The sequence below is a fragment of the Pyrus communis genome, chromosome 14 (genome assembly GCF_963583255.1).
Source record: "Pyrus communis chromosome 14, drPyrComm1.1, whole genome shotgun sequence".
NCBI lineage: Eukaryota > Viridiplantae > Streptophyta > Magnoliopsida > Rosales > Rosaceae > Pyrus > Pyrus communis.
This window is the reverse complement of record NC_084816.1, coordinates 11,115,582-11,129,407: the sequence shown is the minus strand read 5'-3', so window position 1 is coordinate 11,129,407 and position 13,826 is coordinate 11,115,582. Positions and strand designations below refer to the sequence as shown.

At 37.3% G+C, this 13,826-nt stretch overlaps 1 long non-coding RNA gene across 1 annotated transcript; it reads left to right on the top strand.

Annotated features, from left to right (window-relative positions):
• Window positions 1-10,133: 10,133 nt before the first annotated feature.
• Window positions 10,134-10,817, top strand: LOC137714978 (uncharacterized). The gene is made up of 3 exons (XR_011065496.1): window positions 10,134-10,341; window positions 10,497-10,551; window positions 10,679-10,817. It is a non-coding gene; the product is annotated as an uncharacterized lncRNA (long non-coding RNA).
• Window positions 10,818-13,826: the final 3,009 nt, after the last annotated feature.

Here is a 13,826-nt window from a genome sequence, read left to right as displayed (position 1 = left end):
GTTTCCAAAAATAAAACCGTGAGGGAATGGTAAGCCCAAAGCGGACAACATCGTGATATAGTGGTGGAGTGGGCCCGGGAAGTGATCCGCCCTGGACCGAGATGTGACATTTGGTATCAGAGCCTAACCCTGGTCGCGTGTGTGCCGACAAGGACGTCGGGCCCCTGAGGGGGGTGGATTGTGACATCCCACATTGCCCAGGGGAGTGATCCTTAAATGTATATTCCCATCTCTACCTAGCACGAGGCCTTTTGGGAGCTCACTAACTTCGGGTTCCGTAGGAACTCCGAAGTTAAGCAAGAAGGGGGCTAGAGCAATCCCATGATGGGTGACCCACTGGGAAGTTGCTCGTGAGTTTCCAAAAATAAAACCGTGAGGGAATGGTAAGCCCAAAGCGGACAACATCGTGATATGGTGGTGGAGTGGGCCCGGGAAGTGATCCGCCCTGGGCTGGGATGTGACATTTGGTATCAGAGCCTAACCCTGGTCGCGTGTGTGCCGACAAGGACGTCGGGCCCCTAAGGGGGGTGGATTGTGACATCCCACATCGCCCAGGGGAGTGATCCTTAAATGTATATTCCCATCTCTACCTAGCATGAGGCATTTTGGGAGCTCACTGGCTTCGGGTTTCGTAGGAACTCCGAAGTTAAGCGAGAAGGGGGCTAGAGCAATCCTATGATGGGTGACCCACTGGGAAGTTGCTCGTGAGTTCCCAAAAACAAAACCGTGAGGGAATGGTAAGCCCAAAGCAGACAATATCGTACTATGGTGGTGGAGCAGGCCTTTTAGAAGCTCACTAGCTTCGGATTCCGTTGGAACTCCGAAGTTAAGCGAGAAGGGGGCTAGAGCAATCCCATGATGGGTGACCCACTGGGAAGTTGCTCGTGAGTTCCCAAAAACAAAACCGTGAGGGAATGGTAAGCCCAAAGCGGACAATATCGTGCTATGGTGGTGGAGCGGGCTAGGGAAGTGATCCGCCCGGGGCTGGGATGTGACAAATTTGGTATCACAGCCTAACCCTGGTCGCCTGTGTGCCGACGAGGACGTCGGGCCCCTAAGGGGGGTGGATTGTGACATCCCACATCGCCCAGGGGAGTGATCCTTAAATGTATATTCCCATCTCTACCTAGCACGAGGCCTTTTGGGAGCTCACTGGCTTCGGGTTTCGTAGGAACTCCGAAGCTAAGCGAGAAGGGGGTTAGAGCAATCCCATGATGGGTGACCCACTGGAAAGTTGCTCGTGAGTTTCCAAAAACAAAACCGTGAAGGAATGGTAAGCCCAAAGCGGACAATATCGTGCTACGGTGGTGGAGCGGGCCTAGGAAGTGATCCGCCCCGGGCCGGGATGTGACAAAAGTTCTAAATCAATTAGTAATTTTTATTTTATAAAATTATGCAGCTAACATGTAAATTCATTATTACATTAATACTAGAGACTTGGATCAAAATCTAAAAACTAATAAGGTTTCAGTCAATAAATATTAGTAATTAGAGGTTGAATACTAATTTTTCCTATATAATATGATTGCATTTTATTCCAAGAGTTACTTAGGATCCTTTGTAAAGACAAAAAAAACAACCATATATAATATGACTCCAACTTTTCTAATATAATTTGAAGTCAGAAATATAACTTTTGACTCTAACTTTTCCTGCATGTATTTCAAATCTTCATATTTGCGAACTTTTTAAAGAACTTTTGGCATCCCATCCTGGGCCAGAATATGTTTGAGCAATATGCAGGGCTTAGGACTCAAATCTGGTGAGGCCTTTCCCAACCAGTCCAACCATTTTCATATACAATTAACTAACCCAATTTAAATAACACTCAGTTTCTTCTCCTCGTGTTGGAACTCATTGTTGTTCCACATGGACTAGAGAGCGAAAGAGAAAGTAGTTTAAATAGAAATACCTCTCTTTAACTAACATCGAGGTATTTTGTGATAAAACTCTACACTTAAGGATTTTTGCAAGTGATTAAGTGGAGACAATATCAGTGTTGTTAAAGTAGGCTCTCGGTCCGTAAAAAATAACGTAAAGTGAGAGTGTAGTCCAAGTCAATACTTCAGAACATGGTTTTTGTTAGTTGGCGTCAAAGCCAATTGTAGTTGAAATTTTAGTCGTCCAAGGCAATGATGAAGATTAAGAATCAACTTTGTTTCAATTTCAAAGCATAACAAAAGCCCTAGACATAAGTGTGCGCACTTTGAATTCACAGACCCTGTTTGGTATTCTGCCATTGGGATCTCAACGTCTCAAAACTGCCATATGTATGAGTCAAGGTCCACTCAGCAGCCAATCTTTTTATCTAATGGAAATTCAATACCAGAGCTATACCCAATACCCATGCACCTCACTTATTCATCTTTATAAGATGAAGAAAACGAGGTTAACCCCAACAGCCTCCAATTACATCTGCTCGAATAGTCGTTTAGTTAAAAAAATTAATTAGTAAAATGATGATTGTCCGGAAAAATATACATAGTTCACATTTGTACCATATTTACTTGATTATAGTGTTAAAGTTGTACATTTAACAAGAAATAATAGAGAACATTGTAACCGAAAAAAGAAGATGAATAGTCCACAAGTGCCAAACTTTCAGTTCTAATATTCTTCTTTCATATATCTTTTTAGTGAACTACTTATATGGCACATAACACCATCACAGTAGTGCTCTGTGTCAATTCAATAAAAATGCGTAAGCTTTTCTTCACATATCTTTTGTTTCATTGGCACGAGAACCCTAGTATCCGTACACATGTGCCATACAATAAGTTTTCATCATTCTTGGGGGTGATACTTACTCCTTAAAGTTGTACATTTGCACTGCTGTCTTGCTCCAACGGAAAAGCTATAAATCAGATATAACAGACATGCTACTCCCTGATGTTGCAATGGATAAAAAAAATGCAACTAATGGATTATGGATAAATGTAAAACATATATGGAAACAAGTCAATCTCTGCAAAATTAAATAAGTAAAATGTCACATTTACTTGAAGACTGTTTTTGGTAGAACTAAGAGGCTTCTTAAAGTATACTAGGTGGAAGTGCGGGAAGCAAAAGAAGACAAAAAGGGACACGAAGAGATGCAATGCATGCAGATAAAAGTTTGGCAGAGTTATGGTATTTGTTGTAACTTTGTTGTAAAAGAGAAATATAAATTTTATACAGTGGAAAAGGATGTGAGGTGAGAGTTTATGCGTAGTTATCTCCTGAAAATCCGTTGGGATATCTTGTTGTCGGCAAGCTTTAACTTTCTGAGTTCAACTAAACCCAGTTGCCTTTCTGAATTCCTGTGCTCTGTGCGCCTACCTTTTTATGTTTTTCCAAAGAAAGAAGACTAAATTTTGAAAGAAAGTAGTCGGATAGACTAAATTTTGAAAACCAAAGGATATGAAAGTTGATGATTCATTTATTACTTGATCGTTGATAAACATGCTCAGTTCTATTAGTGACACATCATTTAATTTGCAAGTTTAGTCTTTCTAGCATTATCTTTTTTAAAACATTTATTTTTACCTTTTTTTTCCCCATGCATTGCGTATTTAGTCGGTTACTTTTGGCAAGTGTGTTCGTTAATATTCTCCGCGTGGGGAGTAATTCTGGTATAGACTATTGTTTATAACGTGTGGCAAAGAATTAATCTTTGTTCAAATATATTCCTAATTGCACGATGGACAACCGGAACAAGAGTGTTGAATAATAGAGTTCGCCATTTGCATATACACGGAACAAAAGAAAACATCACGCCGCAATTAAACTTACTTACCGTGGTGTTAGGTGATAAAGTGATAAAATTACATATTAAACGTTGATAAACGTGCTCACTTCCTATTGGTGACACATTATTTAGTGTGCAAATTTTGTTTACAAGTTTAGTTTCCCTGACATTACCCACCAACAATATCTAACAAGCTACCTATGATGAGTGTCCCTACATCAATGAATGAAAGTCTCAAGCGTTTGTATTAAAAATTTATTATGAAACAATAAAAAACGTACATAAGAAAGACATGCTAAAAGTAATCAAGATGTCACACAAACCAAAAGAAATATCATAAGCTTACAAATATAAAAGCATCTACAATTTCTCAACCACATAAACAATATGAAAGATAACACTTATGAGAACTAAACTTTGTAAGTCATAGTTACACCCATTGTTCTAAAAATCTCCGCCTAGCGACACCTAGGCTTCGCCCAGGCACTAGGCGGCTGGTCACCGTCTCGATTAATGCCCATGCATTTGAAAATTAAGAAAGGGCACCTAGACCTGCTGAGGTGCCCACCTAGACTGCCTAGGCACCCGCCTAGCCCGCCCATACCCTTCTAGGTTGCGACTCACTTAGACAGAAAATAGATAACTTTCATTTTGCATTTTATTTTATTTTTTTTCAATAAATTACAAGAGCTTTGTTGAATACGTAAATCAACACACATTATATGCTTGTTCCCCATGTTTTCATTATGTTTCAATACTTCATAATATATATGTCATTCTATTTTGTAGTTTATGATAAAATTATATATATTTTAACTATAAACATACACTTATTTACACAATATGATAGATTTTATTATATTTACTTAAATCTGCCTAATCCACTTAAGCGCTTGCCTAGGCCTTGCCCATCGCCCGACTAGCGTGTAGTGTCTTTTAGAACCTTGGTTACACTGTAAAGGCATCATGAGGAAAAGGCCATTCCACCCTTTGATGACCTTGCAATCGTCGACAAAGAAGCACTGCTATGAATCACCTCTTACAAACACTGAGCTTCCTTCTCATGGGCTTTTGGCATGTGCACAAACCAGAAGAACAACACCACTACCTTAAATTTGAGCAACAGTCACCGTTCAAGGATTTGAATTTGATCTGTAAGCTGTAAACCTTATAAAGGAATGAGAGAGAGAGATAGATATATATAGAAAGAGAGTAGGATCACAACCATGAAGACTCTTCTTGCTAAAGTGAAAGAGCAGCCACAATTAGAGAATGAAGATTGTTCAAAAGAGAGGAGAACAAAGAGACCAAGAGAAATTGCTACCGACCCCAAAGCCAATGATTAGGGTTGGCGGCTGAGTTTTTTTTTTTTTTTTTTTTTTCATTGTTCTCTCTAGCTAGTAGCTAGGGTTAAGCCTTTAAGGCCCAAATGACCTATGATTTAAATGATCAGCAATTACATTAAATATCCTAAGGTTGTTTAAGCGCCATTTGCTTAAAGAATTACGTGGTGTTTTTTTAACAAGTTGCACGGTTTTAAGATTTATAAATATTCATACGAGCTTTCATGAGCAGTCATTACCAGAAATTATGGCTTGCTCTACAAAATTTTAAGGAACGGACGAATTTCGTCGGTTAAATTCTTCTCACCCAACGAATTCACAGGTACGTAGAGTTAGTAAAGTCAACATTTTAGGTTTACTAGAAAATCTTTCGAGATGGAACAATGTCATAGGGTAAAAATATTTCCACCGGGAAAACATTTGGCAGCAAAGGAAAATTTTGGTGGACAGTTAATGAGGGTTTATGGGCGGATGTCTGTTCGTCGTGTAAATATAGTTTAACTGATGGATGTATTCATCATGCAAGATTATGTGGTCGTCAACAAAAGCATAAATTATGATGTGCAAAAAACAGGGGAATATGTACTTAAGAGACGAGCACTTGAAGTTCTGTCCAATATATGGATGGGATCGACAATTTTATTAAATTTGCAAGGAATCATGTTAGTGCTCAGAATCGTAGTCGATGTCCATGCATGAAATGTAATAATTGTGTGTGGATGATAGCGGATGAAGCTCAATATCACATGTATTCAAATGAGATGGTACACAGTTACTACAGTCGACTCATCATGGGGAATCGTCCATTACAATGTCAGCGTCCTCCGACAGTGGGATAGTTTCACACGAACCTTTTACATTTGGTCGTGTTGATGAGGACCAATTGATGGACATTTTGAATGATGTTTTTCCAAATGCTGTATTGAACATAGAAGATGAGGTGTTCATTGACCCCAATAAGTATGATAAATTGTTGAAGGAAGCTGAGCGAGCATTGTACCCTTGTTGTAAAGATTATTCCGTCCTCACAGTTGTTGTAGAATTGATGCACATGAAAGTACAATGTAATATGACCAATCCAAACTTTGATATGATGATGGGTATTCTCAAACGTTTGCTTCCGAAACCAAATGCATTTCCTTCAAACCATTATGGGTCGAAAGAGATCTTGGAAGATCTCAGTTTAGGATATGACAAGGTACATGCATGCAAGAACAATTGTATATTGTTCTATTGTCAGTTTGAGAAGTTAGAAAATGTCCCAAGTGCAATGAGCCTCAATATTGAACTAACAAGATTTCGAATAAGGTGTTCCATTATTTTCCCCTCACACCAAGATTACAGAGATTGTACATGTTGAACTATATTGCACATGATATGATGTGGCATAAGGAGGGATAGGTTGACGACTAGGACTTGCTTTTGACGATTTCAATCCGCGTGGAAATTTTTCCACTGAGTACAGCAGTTGGCCGGTGGTCATTATTCCTTACAATTTGCCATCTTTGGGGTGCATGAAGAAAAAATTTAGTATTATGAGTCTTTTAATACCAGGGCTAAAATCATCAGGCGACTCCATGGATGTAAATTTGTGGCCGTTGATAAAGAGCCCATTTGGATGTGCTTTTAAAATTACTGAAAGCGCTTTTGATGAAAATATTTTTGGAAACAGTCCTTAGTAAAAATGTTAGTAAATCTTGGAAATGCACTTAAATTGCTTCCTGGAAGAAGCACATAATTGGTGCTTCTTATAGAAAACACTTAAAGTGCTTTTGGAATTGAAAAACATTTTATATAAAAGCGTTTTCAGTCTTTTTAAAAGCACATCCAAACGAGCTTAAAATTATGGACAAATGGTGTACGACCGTATGATATGTCGACGAGGGAAATGTTCACTTTGAGAGTTGTAGTAATGTGGACAATTAATGATTTCCCTGCTTATGGTATGTTGTCAGGCTGGAGTATTAAAGGGTATGTGGCATGGCCAACATGCAGTGAGTACATATGGCCATTTTGGCACGCTGGAAGGGTATGCAACTTGGGTCACTGTAGGTGGCTTCCCTGGAATCACGAGTGGCTTGAGAAGCCTGCATCTTTTGATAGGATAACAGAGTATCGAACCCGACCATGAGAATTACTCGAGATGAAATATTGGCCAAGTTGAATATGCTCTAATTTGATGAAGGTTCGAGACTGGTGGAACAACTTAATTAGACCAAAAAGGGTATCTTCTTTGACTTAGAATATTGGTCAAAATTGAAAAGCAGACACATTGCGGATCCCATGCATGTAATGTATGTGACAATGTGTTAGGTACAACTTTACCTATCGAGGGAAAATTGAAAGAAACAATGAAGACTTGTATTAGAATGCAAGAAATGAGGATAAGGCATGTGGCCTACATTGGAAAATGGTAAATACAAGAAAAAGAACATCAATTTAACTTTCAAGTCGACTAGTAAGAAGAATTTCTTAAACTGGTAGAATTATGTGAAATTCCCAGACAGGTACGCAAGCAATATAGCAAGACATGGGAAAATGGAAATTGGGACAATGTCGGGTCTGAAAAGTCATGATTGTCATGTCTTGCTCCAACGGCTACTCCCGATTGGTATTTGGCCTTACTTGGACAACAAGGTTGTTGAGACGCTAACATATTTGTGTCAATTCTTCCAGCAACTATGTTGTTAAATGCCACGCAAGTCCACCGTAGCTAAGATGGACGAAGATATTGTGCACATCCTATGGTCGGATAAAGCAAATGTATCCATCGACATTTTCATGAGTATGGTTCACGTAATGATACATTTGCCAAATGAGGCAAAGCTTACTGGCCCGGTGCACCCTCGTTGGATGCAATCATTTCAGAGGTAAGCTTGAAAATCATCTTAATTTATTAATATTAATTATGAAGCGCTTCAAAATGAATTTTTTCACACATTTTTTATATTTTAGGCTCCTTCGCGGTTACAAACGGTTTGTCCGCAACATGGCACAACTAGAAGGATCCATTGCGAAGGCAGTAATTGTACAAGAATCACTAACATTTTGTTCGAGGTACCTACAAAATGTTGAAACTTCGTATAACAATCAACTGCGCAATTTTGGTGGGCGTGGGCGGGTGGAAAAGTTAAATGTGTTTGCACAACTTGAACGTCTATTTGGCGGAGGGCCTTCGTCTGAGCCTTTTACTAAATCTGACTTAGAGGTGGCTCACTGGTTCATATTAAACAATTACAATGAAGTCGAGCCATTCATTGAACAACATGAAGTAATTATGAAGACTTGTTATCCATCAAGTTGGGTTGAAATGCATAGGCAATTATTTCCTAATTGGTTTGAAGAACATAAGTGTTTTCATTTTACTTAAAACTAAAATTGTTCATCTTGTGGATTAAATTATGTATTAAATCGTTCTTGCACTTTACTAGATGAGACAATTAAAAGCAGCTAAGTCACCTATGTTTGGCGAAGAATTGTTCTAGCTCGCTTGTCTTGTTAGAGCTGAAATGTACTCTGGATGTCATGTCAGCGAAGTTAAATTTTTGATAGTTGCACAAGATGATAAATTATGCACTCAAAACAGTGGCATTTATGTCCCAAGGGAAGATGAAAAAACGTTTTTTTTTTTTTTTTTGGGGTAAACCGTTGACTGTGGTTCAATTGTTATACACAAACCATAAGGAAATGATGTTTAAGTGTCATTGGTATGATACAAACTTGGACAAACCAAACAGTGTCATTGAAGATATATATTTGTTATCTATTAACACGAATATTGGTGATTTGAAAGTGATCCTTATATCCTCGCCAATATGGCAAAACTAGTATTCTACTTGGATGATCCAAAGCTCAAGGGTGGTTGGAAAGTAGTCCAAGGCTTACTACATAGAAACCTTTGGAACTTGTAAGCTTAAGATCACGAAGAGGATATCAATGATGACCATGATCACGATGTGGGTTCTTCATTCACCAAAAACCTTCCTAAGGACGAAGAAACCACATTGTTCAACCACCATTCGAGCTAGAAGGTGCCCCCAAAATTGAAATAGATGCATTATCTATTGACCTTGGACGCACACCACCAAATCAATAGAATTCCTTGGTAGAAGATAGCAGCGATGACTCAAGGAGTGAAAGCGACATTGAGAGGGACATAAAGGAAGCAAATCAGTATATCGACAATGACTGAGAGTTTATTAATGTACAATTGTTGTAACAAACTATATTTAATTATCTTTTTTTTTAAATGAAAAATGAAAAATTGATGCTCTTATGCGACGGACCTCCATCTTTATAACATTACGCTATATTTTACATGACAAATTGTTTGTTTGGCAATTGATTAGGGCATTTATTGAGCATAAATTAAGCTATAGGGTTTAGGTATTTGTTGAGCATATATTTTAAGTTTGCCCGACGGAGGCTCCATCTTTTAAGTTCAGGCCTTATTTCACATATTCAAATCCATATATGATTGTTGGTGTATAATTATTTTTGACAATCCAACTGTCAGTATTATTCATATAAATATGAGATCGTAAACGTAAAAAATTACACATAATGTTTTCTTTTATGTTAGGTAACGTGACAAAATATTCAACGGTTATAAACTTTAATGTAATTTTCAACTGTCATTTTATCTCTGAACTTTCCCATTTTCTACCAAAACAATAACTAACTCTACAATAATACAATGAACGGGCCCGATCATCCTTACAAGAATATTGATTATTAGAGGCAGTAGCTTAGGGGCGAAAATAAGGATTCATCTCTATTAATTTGCATTAGGGGCGGATATATAGATTTGCCTCTAATTAAAGTGATAGGGCCGAAATAAAAATTGTTGCTATTAATTTCAGATATTAGAGGCAAATAAATGGGCCTCTAATATATATAATGAAATTTAATAATTTTAGTAAGGTATTTACATATTTTTCCGTTTTTTTTTTTTGTGTTTGATTTGATAAATCAAAAGATATTAACTCCCAAACCCCTAATTCTCCGATACCTTTGCACCCACATCCCTTAATTCTCTCATTCCAACCTTCTTCGCGCACAGACCCTCCATCTACTCCTTCCTTTTGAACTCGTGTTGTCTCTCATTTCTTCCTTCTTCATAATCTTTTATTTTCTATTTCTTCTTTATCTTTCTTCATTGTGATATTCCAGAGATAAAAAAACTGAGCGACAAAATTTAAGAATGGGGAGAGTGCCTGGATTTGAAGAATTCGAAGTAGAACTGATTGAAAATTTTCAAGAAATTTTAAGGTAAAGGCCTTGTTCTTAATCTTCACTTATTGATTTTATTATACTTTTAACTTGGTGCAAGATTTCTAGGTTTTTATTTTAGAAGATTACCTTATGAAACGGCTCAATTTGGGGTTGGGCTTTCTTTGTTATTTTTGTTTGTTTTGCTTTTGCAGATTTAATGTACAATTCTTTTGAGAAGGGTGACAATACAAGTTTCTTCTTACTTTTGTGAGTTCTGTTTATATTTAAACATTACTTTATCTTATATTGCACTTTTATCTGGGATTTTCAATTGAAGTTTTATTTTGTGGAAATCTATTTACTTTTCTTTCATCTCTCTCTACTGTATCTGCAGGGATGAAGGAACGATAAAAGATGTATGCATTTGGGCTTTTGGAGGCTGAAGATTGAGTCTGATTATATATAATTTTGTTATAAATTTATATGTACTACATTTTGGGCTAGATTTGTACTTCTTCCTCTTTCATGTATTCCCTATAAACATTGTAAATCAAAGATTTAACATTAGTAAAGAAATTTATTTCCTTAACTGGTACTAGAGTTTTTGTTTCAATGCATTCAAGAAAAATATCTAGAATATATATATACACAATTCAATGACATTGCGCCCTGTGGTTGCGTTGATGACAAAGCCCCAGTAGTGTGCTAACGAGCTTGCCCCATCCCCAGACAATACTTCCCCAGCCTTTGCCCGAGGGTCGCATCCAAGGTCTCAGTCAAGATCTGAAACCCCGTATCCTCGGGTTGAGCCACAGACTCGATAGGAGTGTCCGAGGGAAGCTGGGAAGCAAACTCTTGAAGGACGGTTTGGCTCATCTCCACCATCATTGACTATGACAATGAGGTTTGAATTAATATTAAATTAAATTTTGTAATTTTTGGAAAGGTAAAATAGGAAATTGAAAAGAAGTATTTATGTGCAGCTGCTTGGCAAGCTCATCCTCTGGTCGAACATAAACGTCCTTAAAGACGTCTATCTCGGGGAATTTATAACCCCTCATGTAATAAAAGCAACAAAAAAAACATAAAGATAGTGGAAAATAAATTCAATATTTGTAAGAAATTGGAAGTGCGAATATTAAACTCTCATTACAAGTCGCCGCACCTCCATCCTATAGGAGATGGGTCTTGAACCAGAATGGTGGAGAAAAGTTTTCTTCTCCCAGTTGATCTCGTTTGCCTTCACCTTCTTCTGTTAGCATAAAATAGACGTATTAGTGTAATATTTGAAGACAATGAAACAAACGCATAACCCAAAGTAGGAATAATTTTTAAAGCAGTTAAAATTAAATAAGTACTACATATAAAAACATACCACATAGGTGGGCTCTTGAAAATGGCCACAAAGCCATGCCCAGTCGTTCGCCCGATCCTCCAACTCCAGCGGGCAACCCTCCTTTAGAGCGACCTCAGGATCATCAAACAACTCATAATGTTTGTAGAGGTTGCTCTTCCACTGCTTGTATTGCTTGTAAAACAACCTTTCTAGGTAGCTGTCCATCGACTCATTTACGTCGTCAAAATTGTAGTTTGTCTACAATTTACCAAGTATTAAATTAAAATTAAAAAAATCAAAATTAAAATTGAAGTCAAAGTTGAAAAAGGAAAAAAAAATTAATACAAAAATATGAACTTGATATATAATTGAATAAAACAAAGTTAGGAACTTACCGATAAACAGTTGCAGACTAGGTTCTTCATCTTCGTCGGGATCTCGCACCACGATTTTCACAACATAGGGCACTTGGTCCTAACGACATGTCCTACGTCATGGGCCAATGCACTATGCTGCTCCGCTGTAGGTGCAGCTCAATGCCTCTCTTCATATCCTGTCGTCACCTGGGTGACCTGCCATGTGTTTAGTTGTTGGCAAGGTCCCTAGGTGTTTTTCTTAGCTGCAAAACAACAAAACAAATGTCAAACACTTAACTTAAAACTAAAAAGCAACATTGTGAACAATTTTTAAGGGACGAAAATTTTAAAACACATATTTTTTAAGATAAAAATCAATTTTTGTAAATATACTTAACTAGTCATTTAGCTAGGTTTAGATTTTTCTTCTCCATTTCTTTTGTTAAAGTAGCAAATAACTGCATTTGAATTAGCTAAATTAAATGGATTTTGTTATTTGACCTGAGTAGGGGCGTTGGATGCGGATGTCGTGTCGGGAGTCCGAGCACACCTGTGAGTACGACGTGCACTAGGCGGAAGCGCCACCAAAGACGTCGATGATGCCGGCGCCTGTGCCTGACGCAGCCATGGGAGGGTCCACTATCGTTAGAGCGCTCCTCGCAGTACGAGATGGTGGAGGAGGTGCCGAGGGGGGGGGGGGGGTCCACTGCTCGCAGGCCTTCAGGTAGATATAAGGCGAGACATCTACAAAAATATAAGAGAAATAAAATGAAATATTAGAATATAACTATTATAGGTAAACAAATTTAAAACTAAATGTGTAATTACAAAATAACATTATATAACATGAATGCACAAATTTAAATTAATCCACTACAACCGTAACCTATTCTCCTAGAACCCTAACCTAACCCGGCCACTAAAAACTATCCCTAACCTTAATTTGATTATATAACTATAATTTAGAAAATTAAACTAAATGTAATTTTAATTATATAACTATAATTTAATTATCCAACATTCCCGAAATTAGAAAATTCCCCTATCCCTAATCTACTCCGTGATTACACCTAACCCTAATCCCCCAAATTACATTCCCTAATTAAATTCCTCCTAATTAAAAACTACCCCTAATTTCAAATTAGTCCTAATTTAAATTGAGCCCTAATTATGAAATTAACCCTAATTATATGTCATTCCCCTAAATTAGAAAATTCCCTTAGACCTAATATAATATGTGTCTACCCCTAACCCTAATCCCCCAAATTACATTCTCTAATTAAATTCCCCTTTAAAAACTACCCCTAATTACAAATTAGCCCTAATTTCAATTGAGCCCTAATTATAAAATTAACCCTAATTATATATCATTCCCCTAAATTAGAAAATTTCCCTATCCCTAATCTAATCTATGCCTAACCCTAACCCTAATCCCCCAAATTACATTCTCTAATTAAATTCCCCCTAATCACAAATGAACCCTAATTTCAATTGAGCTCTAATAATTAAATTAACCCTAATTACAATTAAGCCCTAATTATATAATTAACCCTAATTATATACCATTCCCTTAAATTAGAAGATTTCCATATCCCTAATCTAATCTGTGCCTACCCGAAGCCCCCTCAATTACATTCTCTAATTAAATTCCCCCTAATTAAAAACTACCCCTAACTACAAATTAAGGATAAAATTCCCCAAATCTAGAAACCCTAATGTTGAACCCTGATCCCTAAATCTAAACCCTAATCCCCAAATCGAAATCCTAATCGGCAAAACCTAATCCCCAAATTGAAATCCTAATTGGCAAACCCTAATCCCCTAATCTAATAAGTATAAATGGTTAATTA